General features: G+C 38.4%; 1 long non-coding RNA gene across 1 annotated transcript; it reads left to right on the forward strand.

Annotated features, from left to right (window-relative positions):
* Nucleotides 1-3709: 3709 nt before the first annotated feature.
* LOC120573070 lies at nt 3710-9535 on the forward strand. Its single transcript, XR_005641633.1, has 4 exons — nt 3710-4403; nt 4485-4640; nt 7679-8270; nt 9503-9535. It is a non-coding gene; the product is annotated as an uncharacterized LOC120573070 (long non-coding RNA).
* The last annotated feature ends 5673 nt before the right edge of the window (nt 9536-15208 follow it).

Raw genomic sequence — 15208 nt, forward strand, 5'->3', positions numbered from 1 at the left:
TTTGCAAATGTAAAATAAATACTCAAAGACCAAACTTTGGCTTAATTCTTAAATAGTCTTTAATTCATCTCATCTTGTGTTTTTGAAACGCACTCCTGCTGCTAATGAGAAAAACTTCCACCACAATCTGGCATCACGAACAGGATTGGATGAGATAACAGAGAAAAGAACTCTGTGGGTCGCTGATGGTCACCTGCCTCATACCTCTAACCTTAAAAAGGTATTTCAGAAAGAAAAGAGGGTCAGGACCGCGGAGGACTCTTGACTGTTTCCACTCCGATCTAAATGAACAGGAAGAAATTTCAAGCAGCACTTGTAAGATCAAAATTGATTAATTGCAATTTGATTGTGAATTCAAGATTTTGAACAAACATTAAAAGCAAAAATTCCTAAACAAATTAAGTAATGAATAATTTGCGAAATCATTCTCATTATTTGAAGAGGATGAATGAGACAAATACTGACATTTGGAAATTGATTAATTAGATTCTTTTTGTTTCTTTTGATGTTTGTTTTTTTTTGGGGGGGGGGGGTTAGTTAAAAACAAATAATAGAATTGAATTTATGATTATTCCAGTGACATTATGGAGAAACAGACATATTTCTGATTATTTTGCTGATGCTGGCATGACAATAGATTGACAGAAGAGACAGACGTTGGGCTGGTTAAAAAAGTTAGTCGAAGAAACGAACTTTAATAGGCAGAAAGCCTAAACAATTACAATTGAACAGAAATAGTCGGCGGGACTATTAAATTAAGAACAAAATAAAAATAGTCTATGAAACTATTAGCACGTTCTTGACTATTAAGAGACGGTCTGCAGGCTGTTCCGGGTTTTGACAAGGTTTGCCAAAAAATAACTTAGCTTTGTGGTGATGATCACATCGAAAAATAAAAAGTATACTAGAATAAAGCTTCTGTAACTATGAGGAACGAAACCTCAAAGCCATGTGAAGCATCTGGACCCATAGTTGGTGAGATGATTGAAAAATATGGACCGGACTGATTGAGATGTCAGTCATATTGGTCAAAGAGCTTTGGCTTTCCACAAAATGGATCACTGACTTCCTTCCGCCGCAACCATACCACCCCCCGCCGAGAGAGAGGAAAGAATACAAGGATGCTGGACAATCGTCTGCCTCAGGACCTCCACAACAAGGATTAAAGGAGGGGAGTTACACATGCCCCGTGTTCGAAGTACCCATGACAGGAGGAGCTGTAGGGGTTGTTTACAGACCCTGGACAGACACTGACATTACAACTGCCACCAGCCATTTGCCTACCTTCAAAGACTCAGGTGCATGCCTCACTGAGCTTCTCATTAAGGTTGTTAATGAACAGATGGCTGAAAAAGCTGAGAGGAAAAGACAGGAAAAAAGATGATGCCCAGCTGAGACTGCTGAAAACCATGACAGAGATGGCGGGCAGGGGCAGAGGCATAGGTGGTTTCAAAGGTTGTGGGGGAAGCGACATCAGAGGCAGAGGAAGAGGAAAAGGACAAGGCCGTAAGAACACTCCGGCAGCTGATAAAAAAACACGTTTCAACTGCAGAGAGGAGGGACATTGGTCGTATAACTGTCATCATCCCAGGAGGGATTCGTCCGTAAGGGAGCACACCGACCCCCAATAGTATGCAGTCTGAGAGGTGGCGGGGGATGGGAATGGTGGAAGTGCTGAGAGGATGGAAACCACGTTCACAATGACTAAGGACGGTAACACAGACACACACGTACATACACATGCTTGCAGCGAAGACATGTTTTTTGCATGCTACAATCACCTCCCCTACACGATAGACAGATCATATTAGACCCAATACAGCACATTAAACAAACAACTTTTGGAAAATATGCCAACTTATTCTGATGAGTATACAAATTACCTACCACACTGTTAATTATACAAGGGGAGGAGATTTAATTTTTAGTTGATTCAGGGGCAACAATTTGGGTTTTGTTAAGATCTTTGTTTTTCAAATCAGATGCTCTCTGGTAAACAATTTTTTTTCCCCTTATAGAAATGTTAGTGGAATGGTTATCCGAGAAAAGTTCACCATTCTTATGATTTGTGTATATTCAGATCCTTAGTATCCTGAACTAAAAAAGAAAGGAAAATGTTCATTTTTTTTCTTTCACCTGTGTGTCCTGTACATTTATTGTGCAGAGATCTGATATTTCTATTTGAATTGGAGTTATTCTTTCGACCACTGGCCTTAAGGTTGTGCGTCTTTGGCTGACATATTTTTGTTTCAGCCTAAAAGCACACATTTGTTCACAATTTAATTGGACACACCATGTCAGTCTGTTCATCTCCTGACTACGGTAAAACAAATTGTGACACCTGTAGCTGAGCTTAAGGAGTCACAAATATTTACATTGCACTTCTTTTGTCACCCTGACCCTGATGAAGATTACATTGAAAAGTTTTTTGAACAGTCAAAGGATGAGCTTGAGTTTTCTTTTGTCTACTGGCACACACACACACACATGTGCAGTGGCTATTATAGAAAACCCGTACAGCGCATGCCTTGTATTCGCAGTGTTTACATATTGAGTGAACCCCTGTGCGTACAACAGACACATATTTGCACGGTAAAAAAGACATTTTACCTACTGATGTTTCACCACTTTTTGTCTCAGGTACCGCGTCATCTCTGGGCAAACACACAAATGTGACGTGGATTGATAAAAAATTGTCAACCTGTAGTCATCACGCTGTGTTCGGACTACAGGCCCCAGAAACATTGGTACACGCTAAAACAGGAAGCAATTGACAGAATCCGACCCCTTTTTAACTTCTTATTGACGGATGGAGTTATTGTTCCATGTTCAGATTCTCCCATACGTACACCTATTTTCCCTGTCAACAAAATAAGGAGAATCATCTTATTCTAAATGTTGAATGGGTTTTTTGTTCAGGACCTTGAGGCAGTAAATGCAGTGGTCCATGCTCGAGCACCCAATGTTTCCCAAACCAAAAACTACATTCTGCAAGGGATTCCAGGGGATGCTAAATGGGTTTTTTTCTCTTTTGATTTATCGAACGTTTTTTTTTTCTTCAGTGTTCCAGTGGAAAAGACAGCAAAATATTGTTTTATACTTCTGGTTGATGGTAAGCTGTATGCCTTGACACACCTTTGTCAGGGGTATACTGAGTCTCTAATTAATGATGCCATAGATCAGAAAAAGAATAACAGTGAGTTTACATGTACCCTGGAGAAATCCTTCTTTCTTTGAGAGAGGACAGCCGCAGGAGGAACTTCCCAGAGAACACACACACACACACACACACACACACACACACACACACACACACACACACACACACACACACACACACACACACACACACACACACACACACACAGAGATAGGAAAAAATCAAAAACAAAACATGAGTAGTGCATGTGGAATTTTGGTTTAAAGAAATTATTTTGATAAACGTTTTTGTTGTACATTATATGGTGTGATATGTTTCCCATATCAGGTAACAAATTGGATAAATAGACTTCAAATTAGGGGGGATTAGGTTTGCTTTATTTGCATGAAAACTTTAATTCATAATGATCCTTAGAACTACCAGATAGTAAGTAGTATTACGTTATGGCTACAATATTAAACAGATTATTTATATATGCTGCTTATTGAGTCATGAGCTTTGTCATGCTTCAAATAGTAGGGAAATAGTAGCAATAATAAATAAGGGTTTTAATAATTTTTTTTATTTTTAGGTAGATTTTTCTAAAGACGTCTGAAACATTTGTGGTGGCATCATTGCAGCTATAGCCTCTAAAAAAGACCTTGAATAACCAAAGTGCTAGAATCGTTACATTTCAATGGCTTCACTCTGTTAGTAACAATTGTACATCAAAAATCTGCTCAGGTGAAAACACATAAACAAAATTGACAAAATTGATAGTTCAACCATATCAAACACAGCGAATTCAGAAGTGTTACATTTTCAGTGTTAGTGAAATTTGAGCAAAAGTAGAGTTAATTATACTCTGATAGAGTTACATCCACTATATTTGACTTCAGTTGATAAGTAGTTGGTGTCAAAACCAAGTGTAAAGACAAAGTGTCATTAAATTAAACCTGTAAGTGTAATTTTATAAATATTGACTCTGAACTTCTCTCTAAACTCCGATCCTCCGTTTACAAATTGCTGACAATTACATACATTTTTGTTAAGAGTTAAGTATTATTGTTTTGTGACCTCTTAAACCTTTAGATTCTCTCAATGACAAATGACTAACATGAAATATTTTCTAAAGACTGTCTGTCTAAAGACTTTAAAAAATACAGTTCTTTGCTGGCAAAGGTGGAAGATGGAGGAGTCACAAAGTATATCAAAGTTCCACAAACAGATGAAAACTTTGATTCCAGCCAGTTTCTTCAAGAAGGTTTGTCTCCACATATTATATTATTATTATTATTATTATTATTTTTTGCTGTATGTACACTATGTCTCTTGTGTTTTTCAGGTTTAATGCTGCACCAGATGGGGTGGAATCAACTCGTGACTGTCCTTAGCTTGACTGACACATCAGATACTGAAGTTGATGCAGACATATTTGATGAGCTTATCAAATCAGGGGTGCGAAACTTCAAAGTTGGATACCGCAAGCACCCAGTAACCGGTAAGGTTATATCGTAATGATATTTTTCAACTATTCAATAAAATATATATTTTTTTTTAAATGTATTCCTCTGTGGCCCATTTTTAGATAATGCTGTACTTTTGGTTGAATCCGAGTCAGAATCATCTGTACAGCCATACCCATTGGCAATGTAGTATATTTGCTGCTCTGGACGCAAGGATTAGTGAGTTTGAGGCACGGCTTCGCACCATGGAATCAGAATTGTATGCTTCCGTAGCTAGCTAGCGCCACGTGGCTGGTGCGGGCCAACATACTGTAGCTTCTGCTAGCAACCCCCCGGCAAACCCCGAGCAGCCGGGCGAGTGGGTGACTGTCCGAGGGAAGCGTAGCATTAGATCTAAACCAGGGAGTGCACATGACGACGGTCGCTCTAAACATCTTCGCCTCTCCAACAGTTTCTCCCTACTCAGTGATACACCCGCTGAGAAGCCAGTTCTGGTTATTGGGAGCTCTATACTGCGATATGTGAAGCCGGTGGCCCCAGCGGCTGCGGTCATATGCGTCCCCGGGGCTGGAGCGGGCGATATAGAATCCCATCTAAAGCTAATGGCTAAAAAGAACCGTAAATACAGTAAGATCATACTTCACATAGGTGGTAATGATACCTGATTACATATATCCGAGATCACTAAAATTTATGTTGAGTCACTTTGTGCATATGCAAAGACAATGTCGGACTCAGTAGTTTTCTCTGGACCCCTGCCAAACCTGATCAGTGATGAAATGTACAGCCGCATGTCATCCTTCAACCGCTGGTTGTCGAAATGGTGCCCAGCTATGTGAATAACTGGAGGGTGTTCTGGGGAAAGCCTGGTCTGATTGAAAGAGATGGCATTCATGGACGGAGCTGCTCTCATATCCAAAAATCTGACCGAGTCTATTATCAGTCATAAACCATGAAAACCCAAGTTTGATATTAGTAATCAGAGGTGCAGTGCTACGCGCCCCTCTGTGCTTCTGTTGGAGCAGTCGCCCACTTATAGTCTAATAACCACGGTGTCTTTCCCCCGACTGACATCGGTTAAATCAAAGGTAAACAAAAGATGCGCTATACTTAACAAACAACCACTGCAACAATAGAACAAAATAGGAAAATTAGATGTGGACTATTAAATATTAGATCTCTGTCTGATCTCTATCTCTGCAGTATTGGTAAATGATTTGATATCAGATAATCAAATTGATTTATTTTGTCTTACTGAAACCTGGCTGGGCCATGAAGAATATGTCAGTCTAAATAAAGCCACTCCTCCCAGTCATATTAATACTCAAATTCCTAGAGGGTCAGGCCGAAGAGGGGGAGTTGCAACCGATTCAAGCCTGTTAATTAATCCTAAACCTAAATTAAATTATAACTCGTTTGAAAGTCTTGTTCTTAATCTTCAACATCCAAAATGGAAAACATTACAGCCAATTATATTCGTTGTTATTTACCGAGCTCCAGGTCCGTATGCTGAATTTTTATCTGAATTCTCAGAGTTTTTATCATGTGTAGTCCTAAAATCAGACAAAGTACTTATTGTAGGTGATTTTAATATCCATGTGGACGTTGACAATGATAGCCTTGGTACTGCATTCAACTCATTATTAGATTCAATCAGTTTTAGTCAGTGTGCGTAAGGCGACGAACTGTTTTAACCACACCCTCAACCTTGTGATGGCATATGGAATGAAATTGAGGATTTAAGAATATTTCCGCAGAATCCGGTATTATGAGACCATTCTTTAATTACGTTTAAATTCTTCTTACCTGACTATACTACATTAGATAAAAGCTTCTACACTAGATGCCTATCTGACAGTGCTATAGCTAAATTTAAGGAAGATATTCCAACGGCATTTAACTGTATGTCATGCTTTAATATAACAGAGGACCTTTATGTTAACCTTAGTCCCTCCCAAATTAATACATTTGTAGACGGTGCTATGACCTGCCTACGGACGACTTTAGACTCTGTTGCTCCCCTCAAAAAGAAGATGATGAAGAAAAGGAAACTAGCACCTTGGTATAACTCCCAAACTCATAAATTAAAACAAATCTCGCGAAATCTCTCAGATAGAAAAAGAGACTTTGGGTCTGGTGTTTGGCTGTGGAAAGTTTCACAGTTATGTGTATGGATTGCCAAACTTTACGGTGACTTTGAGCTGATTTACATGAAAATACATCGTGCTGGCAGATGCTTTATCACGAGCACCAGCACCTAGCAGTGACATGTTGGTCAGCCCAACAACTGAGGATGCTGAAACACACATAAACATGGTGACTGCTTCGCTCCCAACGTCGGATGTCATGTTGCAGCAAATCGTGCAGGAGACGGCAAAAGACCCTCTGCTGCAGAAAGTGTCCCACCACATCCAAAATGGCTGGTCAAGAGGAGTATGCCCGGGGTTCTACTCGGTGCGTGCAGACTTGTGTATTGCTAATGGGCTGGTGCTGAGACAAAACAGGATATGCTTCAGCGTATCCACGAGGGACATCTAGGTGTGGAGAAATGTAAGAGGAGAGCGAGAGAGGCAGTTTACTGGCCTGGCATCAACAAGGATATTGAAGAGATGATACAGAAATGTGAAACATGTCTCAAACATAATAATAATAATATAATATAATAAATAATAAAATAAAAAGAAGTAATAATTGTTCATACTTGTGCCAAATATGCTGTTATAATGTTTGATGCTCAGGGAAATTCAGGCTATAGGGTTACTTACTCAAAACATGGATATGTAAATTTTAATGTGTCTTTGTAGTCCGAACATATGTTGTAGTGTTTGTATTAGACTATATTTCTGCTTTATGTTAGGAATGCACAATATTATTAGCACAACCTTAATATCAGCTAATAATAGCTTTAAAATGAAATTTTTGGTCGATAAGACAAGCTGATAAAATTATGCTTCAGTTATGCCCTAATACTCAACTAAGTGCTCGATACAATGGTGATGCTATGTCCGTAACCTAAGTTGAAGTATTGTGCATCCCTACTTTATGTTAATAATGTGTGTGCATGCGTTACCAGGAACACTTCTATGATCCTGAGGCCAATTCTGGCTATCTTGCCTGGAGACTCAAGACGGTCCAACACAACACCTATGGTGTCCGTGGGCATTCAAGACCTAATTTCCAGGACAGCCCAACAATCCAGCGAGAATCTCTGGTAATTGGTGAACAGCTCTTTGCTGAGGAATGCAAAGGGGCTCTCTCTATAATGAGACACTCAACAGATACAGCCCTGGTTGAAGAGAAGATGAGAGCCACCTTTGCATACAGACAGAAGCTGGTTCGTGACCAGGATGCAACGGCTTCAGTGTTGGATGTCTTCCCTAAGGATAAGGATATGTAGAGATTATTACTAGTATTAGGAACTATTTGAAAACGGATTCCTTCAAAATTCAAAATGTACTTAAATGACTTTTATATGGTGTTGTGCCTCTGTTTAAAGATTGAACAGGATTTTTCCATGATGTTTGGGGACCATGTATCTGCAACGTTTCTGGAAAAATGGCCTTCATTCAAGCAGAAAATCATTGCAGAATGACAGAGTCTTCCCTCAAGTCCTCATGTTGAGGAGCTGCACACAGCTTTTGACCTTGAGGCGGAGAATGACTATGGTAAATATGAAGTTTTTCTTTATCCAAAATACAATCCATTGTCATTGTCAAGTCCAACAGGCAACAGTAGACCAAAACTAGATAAATGAAATTAATTAATTAAGCTCTTTAGTCATTTTAATAATAAAATACTAAGTAGAATTTTGTTAATCAACAAAAACTAAATTTTTGCTTTCTTGAAGAGAGTAGTAATCACAGGGCTGTTTTAGCTAAATGGCAGCTGCAGTAGCAAAAAGTAATAGTTTTTTCTAATGCTTTTGTTGATGTTAGATTGCTTAAGGTAAGTACCATTAGCTTTTTGTCCTACCACCAGGGTTCCCACAGTCAAGAAATATCCATAAGAGTTATGAAATTAGAAAATCCAAAGGTTCTGCATTGTTGTGGACCAGAAAGCCATCCCATGCAAGGCTCAGACATCAGTGGCTGCTTTTGATGTACTATTCAAAGCTCACTACGTCTTCAGTATCTCCTATGATGAAGCGCTTTCTGCATTCTACACTATCTTCCAAACGACAGTGTACAACATCAATGTTGGAAATGCAAAGGAAACCCCACGAATCAAGGAACTGAGAGCATGACTACTGCAAGACCATTAAAAGGGAAACCAGTTCAGAAAGGTTGGAGCACTAGTAGAAAATCTGTCTGAGTATGTTCACATGTTTTGTTTGTAAAATGCACCACAAAAATTGTTAAAATTTCAGCATGGATTATATCCAGCTAAAACCTTCGTTTGAAATGTGGAGAGAAAGGATGTCCTTCAGCTTTTTGTAGGTACAATGGCTTCAGAAAGCACTTGAACACTGTTCATAATGATGAACCAGTCAATACTAACCAGGAAGTGGCCACACAAAAACATTTTGAGTTTGAATTTTCTAGTGATGAGCCAAAAACCTCTGCTGCACCCATGTTACAGGTTCCCCCTGTTATCACACAGAACTCAATTGAAAGAATGTGCGGTTCAATTGTTGCACACTTGCAAACCTCTGGTATTTCTCAAAGCACTGTCCAAACAATAGTTTGTTCAATGGAGGACATTTAATAGTGATAATGAAACTCAGCGCAAATTCTTTCAAGAAGACGTCATTAACCCAATCACTACTCATTCTTAAATCAAATCAGCTGTTCAAGAAGTGACGTTGTCAGTTAAACCAATCAGACTTGGCCACGAGATTCAAGGGCCAATCACAGCCTTACAACTCTGCATTAAATCTGTTCTCTCCTTGTGCTGTCAGCTGTCGTTTCAGGCAAAGCGCTCGACCCTCCTCCTCCACTGCCGCCTCCGGTCGTTGTGTTTCTCCCGGCTGACCGCTCCGTTGCCTCTTCGGTCTGGTCTCTGGTCTCTTCGCCGCCGCCACCAGTGTCTGGACTCCATCGGGGGGTTATGTTCCTATTCCCTACCCCTTTAAGAAGATTATTAATTCGATGGAGTCCAATCTCCAAAAGACTTTGTACATTCAATATCATACAGTTGTACAATAAATATCTTTGCATATCTGCAAACGAAGTCTCTCCTGATTGAATTCAAGGTCAAGCACGAGAAGCAGTTCTCCAAACATTTTCTTCTGAAACCAAAGAGTCAGAAATTCATAAGAAAATAGAGCACAGTTTAAATCAATTAGGTAATCCTTTTTCAACATTTAACACCGATAGGAAGAGGCAAAAAGAGTTTGTCCTTGGTGTGAGAATGGATACACGTACAGATAGAACTACAGGTGCCTGTCAAATTCCTGTCACAGACAAGTACACGTTTGTCCCCATTTTAGGTACATTGAAATCCATTTTCAAAAACAGTGAAATCAGAGAGTGCTTCTTACAAGAGAAACACTGCAAAAATGGGATATACAAAGATATTAATGATGGGTTATATTATCAAAACCATCCTCTTTTCTCAAAACAGAGGCCTGCTCTACAGATTTTGCTTCATTATGATGATTTTGAAATGGCTAACCCTTTAGGTTCTAAGAAGGGGATCCACAAACTTGGTTGTGTTTATTTTACACTAAACAATCTCCCACCTAAGGTAAACTCTGTACTCATGAATGGGCATCTGGCAACTCTGTTCTATACACAAGATTTAAAAACCTATGGTTTTGAAGAAATATTAAAGTCTCTAATTGACGATTTGAACATTTTAGAAACAAAAGGAATCCAACTTCCATTTATTAAAGAACCATTGTTTGGATCTATAATTCAAGTCACAGGAGATAATCTTGCTTTAAATGGATTGCTTGGTTTTGTTGAATCTTTCAGTGCAGCACAATGTTGTAGGTTCTGTCTGACAAATAAGGAAGACATTCAGTCTGTATTTACTGAGGATAACCCTGGACTAATTATACGCTCCAAAGAGCTTCATATTGAACATTGCAATGCACTAAGTGAAGATCCTTCTCTACCTGCTGTTTATGGTGTTAAAAAACCTTGTGTATTACAATATTTTCACAGCACTGACAATTTTGCTGTGGATATCATGCATGATTTGTTAGAGGGTATTGTGCAGTATGAGTTAAAGCTATTTTTTCAGTACCTGATAAAAAAATTGATACATATCTTTGAACACATTGTCAGACAGGATATAAAGTTTTAATTAAGGTCATCTGGAACGTAAAAACAAACCAAGTGGCTTAAAATGGATGACAACAGCAAGCACTTAGGTTTAAACGCCATTCAGTCATGGTGTATTCTCTGAAATACCCCACTTATCTTTGGTGATGTGGTCGAAAGAAACAACAATCACTGGAACTTAGTTCTCCTCTTGATACAAATTGTCAATATAGTATTCTCCCCTGTCCTTACTGATGGCATGATATTACCTAAAACATTTGATTTGTGACCACCATAACATGTTCAAAACATTGTTCCCTGATAAGAAACTGATTCCCAAACACCACTTAATGATTCATTATCCACTGTGTATCAAAAGAATTGTCCCTCTTCTTATACATATGTGGTGTATGCGATTTGAAGCAAAACACAATTTATTTAAAAAGTCTGTTAAAATTTTTAAAAATCTTACAAAATCTCTTTTAATTATTTAAATTATTATTTTAAGTGGTTTCAGATTGGTCCTTTGAAAATGAAAAGCATTGATAGCTTGGAAGGTGAAGAATTACTCAGTCAAACATTACATTTAGATCCATGTTCAGATGTTTCAGAAAAACTAACACTGGTTGGTGTTAAGAAGTGTTAAATATTAACTCCAAAAAGATACAAAAATGACACCAAAGCAGTGTTAAAGTACCAACACTCCAAAAAGAGTTAAATTAACACTTGTAGCGTGGACCCATATAGACACTTTAAAAGTGTTGAAATTAAATCTGACAGTTTTAATTTCGGTATGCTGATTTTGCTGTAATGAGTCATGTTTGTTCACTATTTCCTCACTCACAGAAACAAGCTACTCCAGTAAAACCACAACCATTGAACTTAACGGAAGCTATCTGTGCTCTGACAGCACTTAAAGATGTCAGAAACAAGGGGGGTCAGTTTTATTCTGCCTCTTCTCAACCGTCACCCTGTGATGGTTTTGCTAATCACACTGTGCGTGCTCCCAATGGTACTATGTTAACAACCAAGAATGGAAAAGTATCTGATAGTATAGGACAATTTCATCACAGCCTTATGAAAAATTTGACACATGCACTATGCATTGAACGACCTCGCCGTACAGGTTCGCAGTACTTGGGTATAACCACGGGTTGTCAACGGACTCTGAACTGTACATGCGCGACGGTGAATTTAACATTAGTGCATGTTTACACTCCACACCGGGTTATCTTAATGCTTCAATACTGGAGACATCTCTAACTCACATGATGCGCTGGCCTGATGATTCAGGTGCAGGCTCTCTAGTGGATTATGTTTGGCATTCTGATCTGTGTCTGTTGTATTGTTCCACTAATCAGGAGAATGATTTCCTCCATTTTTATGACAAATATGATTCAGTATCAGGCACTGCAGAACACTGAGTCCTCTGACTTGTTTCGTCTTTCCAAGTATGATGATAATGTCTTAGACACAGCCTCCGATACTGTGTAAAAATTATTTAATTTTGTTTTATTTTTTACTTAGATGTGATGCTTGCTATTATTAAGAAGGGTTTTTTTGTACCTTTTCAAAAACATGTAAGCGATATACATCCATATGTTTTAATGTTAAAAGTAATTTTGTTTATGTGATTATTTTTGGTAATCAAAAGAGTGAAATGTAATGGCAAAATTTTATTTTAACATGATTGTTTTCATATTCAACTTGATTTCCTTTATATTCCTACATTTTGAAATTCACCTTTTAAAAAGAAAGCGGTCAAATGTTGCAATTGTCATTTCCAGTAAGTGCATAAAGGCTGTGTGCAATTTTCGAAATTCATGCACTACGCAAGTGCATGGGTATACATTAATACAAGGAAGTGCACTAACACTAAGTATCCAAATTGAGATGTCAATACTTGAAAATGAAATCTCATATGAGAGGGGTTTTCTTAATCAGTCGCAAGTTGAGTTTCGGCATTTACGCATTATTTATTGATGTGAGAACAATAAAACTGATAAATGAGAAGTCTTTGGCGAATTGACCCCATCGTGACGCCATCGAATTCCCATCGTGACGTCATCATATTTTAAAAAGGGGCTCGAGAAGCCGTGAGTATTGTACAAAATCCCCCTGATCGAGTCTAGACACTGGTGATGATGTTGTTGAAAGAAGAGGATGCTGAGATCTGGATGAAGGGGAAGAGGAGCGAGCTCTGGTGAGCTCAGACCTGGGAGCTGAAAATGAGGAACTGGAGGTGAACTGGAAGGAGAAAGGGCGTGACGATTCACGCTTAAAATGAGAACTGACACTGATAATGTGAAGCAGGAGGAGAACACAAGATAGTCCTCGGGCAGATCTCACGCTGATGTTCATTAGATTTATGTTGGCTCTGCATGCAGCAGGTCATAGTGACACGTGTAGGTCAAAACATCACGTAACATGAATATTGGGCTTTCAAAAGAATACTCATCCAACGTTTTACTGTGTATTGATAACTAACAGCTACATTTGATTTTGGGCCTTTTTTTCTCTCTTATTTAGTTCATTTAAAGCGAGAGTTCAGTATTTTTCAACCATGACCATAATTTCCCATGTTTTCACGTCTGACAAATTGGAGCAACAATTTTTGCAATTGGTCCAGTATTGAGTAAGAGTGTTCCAATTTCAAAAAATGTTGTCCCCATTAATCACAACAATATAGGAAAATGGATCCAGGCTAAAAAATACTTAAGTTTTGATATAACAAAAGTTTTTTGTTGATGCTTGATGGTATTTTGCAAAACAGGTTTCAGGAATTATAGGTGGTTATGCCAAGGATCATTGCTTTATTATCAGAAGAGGCTCAATAACATGACTCAGCATCTAAGTTAAGAACATTGTGAAAGCACGCGGATGAATCACACTCAAAGCTGATGTAATGACAGCTGGATACTATGGATAATTTCTTCGTAGAGTAACTCATACAGTTTCCGGTTTTCTTTGCATGTGCCCGCTGATTTACACAATTTTATTTGAGTTTAACACAAAACTGTTAGGTTCATTGGTTGGTTCACCACTGAAATATCTCAGATATTGAGGTTGAAATCTGTTATGGTTGTGAAATAGCTTATCTATTGATGGATTGCCATTGAATTTTATCACAGAAGTTCATGTCCCACTCAGAATTACATTTTTAAACTTTGGGGATCCCTTTAGTTTCATGCAAAACTACTGACATTTCCGTCAGCCTAAGCTGTACGCTGCTCCGCGTCAAGCCTTACAACGTTCCTTAGCTGTTCTAAAATCACTGTAAACCGCCTCTCGGGCCTTATTGTGGACAAGTTTGCATACTTATATAACAAAAACAAAATTAAAGACCTCGGTGCAAATTAAAGAAAAGTTAGTCCTGAATCATTATTTACATCTTGTTTATCTCGAGATCTTATGTTGCATAGTTGGGAGCTGCCATTCTTGAAATTGACGGATAAAAAATACAAGGCTATATAAAAGAATATGTGAGCTGTGGGGTTTTGTTAAGGCGGAAAATGAGTTTTGGTGTCTTTTCAAACTATGATGCTAAAAGAGAGTTCATTTTCCAAATGTTTTCAAAACACGTTAACATATTATTCTAAAAGTTCAGTCGAGTTGGTTGTCTAAATTTTCAAACTTTTTGTTTTGTTTGAAAATGAATGAACATAATTCTAGATCTGGCTAGTCTAGCTCAGCAGATTTGTGGGATTACAGTATTGCTGGGATAAAGCCTGACATCTCTCATGCGATGGATGTCGCTATCTCCGCTATAGGGGCTTAGCGGCGCCTAGGACAGTTGTGATTGGTTTAAAGAAATGCAAACAAAGCAGAGTACTTTTCACCCTATCCCAGAACATACAAAAAAAATACATACATACATACATACATACAGATACATATTATTCTTATCTCAGGTGATTATCTAGGCTACATTTAATTTTTTCACAAACACGTTTATTAACCTGAGCAACTCATTTTTCACTTGTCAGCTGCTGCTGCAATAATGACAGTGTGTGTTAGCACATAGAACAATTATTGTGGTATGCAGCTGAGAGCCAAACACTCACTTCCTGTACAAGGACATGTTCTCAGGATAGAATAACAAGATGAAACAGAGGAACTAGAAATACCAGAAGGAGTGATGTAAGGTATTGCATCTGCGAGGGTAGGAGCTTAACAGTAATTCAGGGAGTAACTAGACAGCATGACTAATTCACGTGCAAATAAAGAGTGACTGAGGTGTATATAAACATCATCGCTGCATCCTGTACTATATTCACAATCTGATGAGGACGATCAGGACGCTCAACATGACAACCCAAAAAGTAAGACAATGCTGATATTAGACTACTGCAACAAGAAATCAGAACAATACACTGTGGGACTGCTCCAGTGACTTT

Source organism: Perca fluviatilis, chromosome 14 (genome assembly GCF_010015445.1).
Source record: "Perca fluviatilis chromosome 14, GENO_Pfluv_1.0, whole genome shotgun sequence".
NCBI classification, from domain to species: domain Eukaryota; kingdom Metazoa; phylum Chordata; class Actinopteri; order Perciformes; family Percidae; genus Perca; species Perca fluviatilis.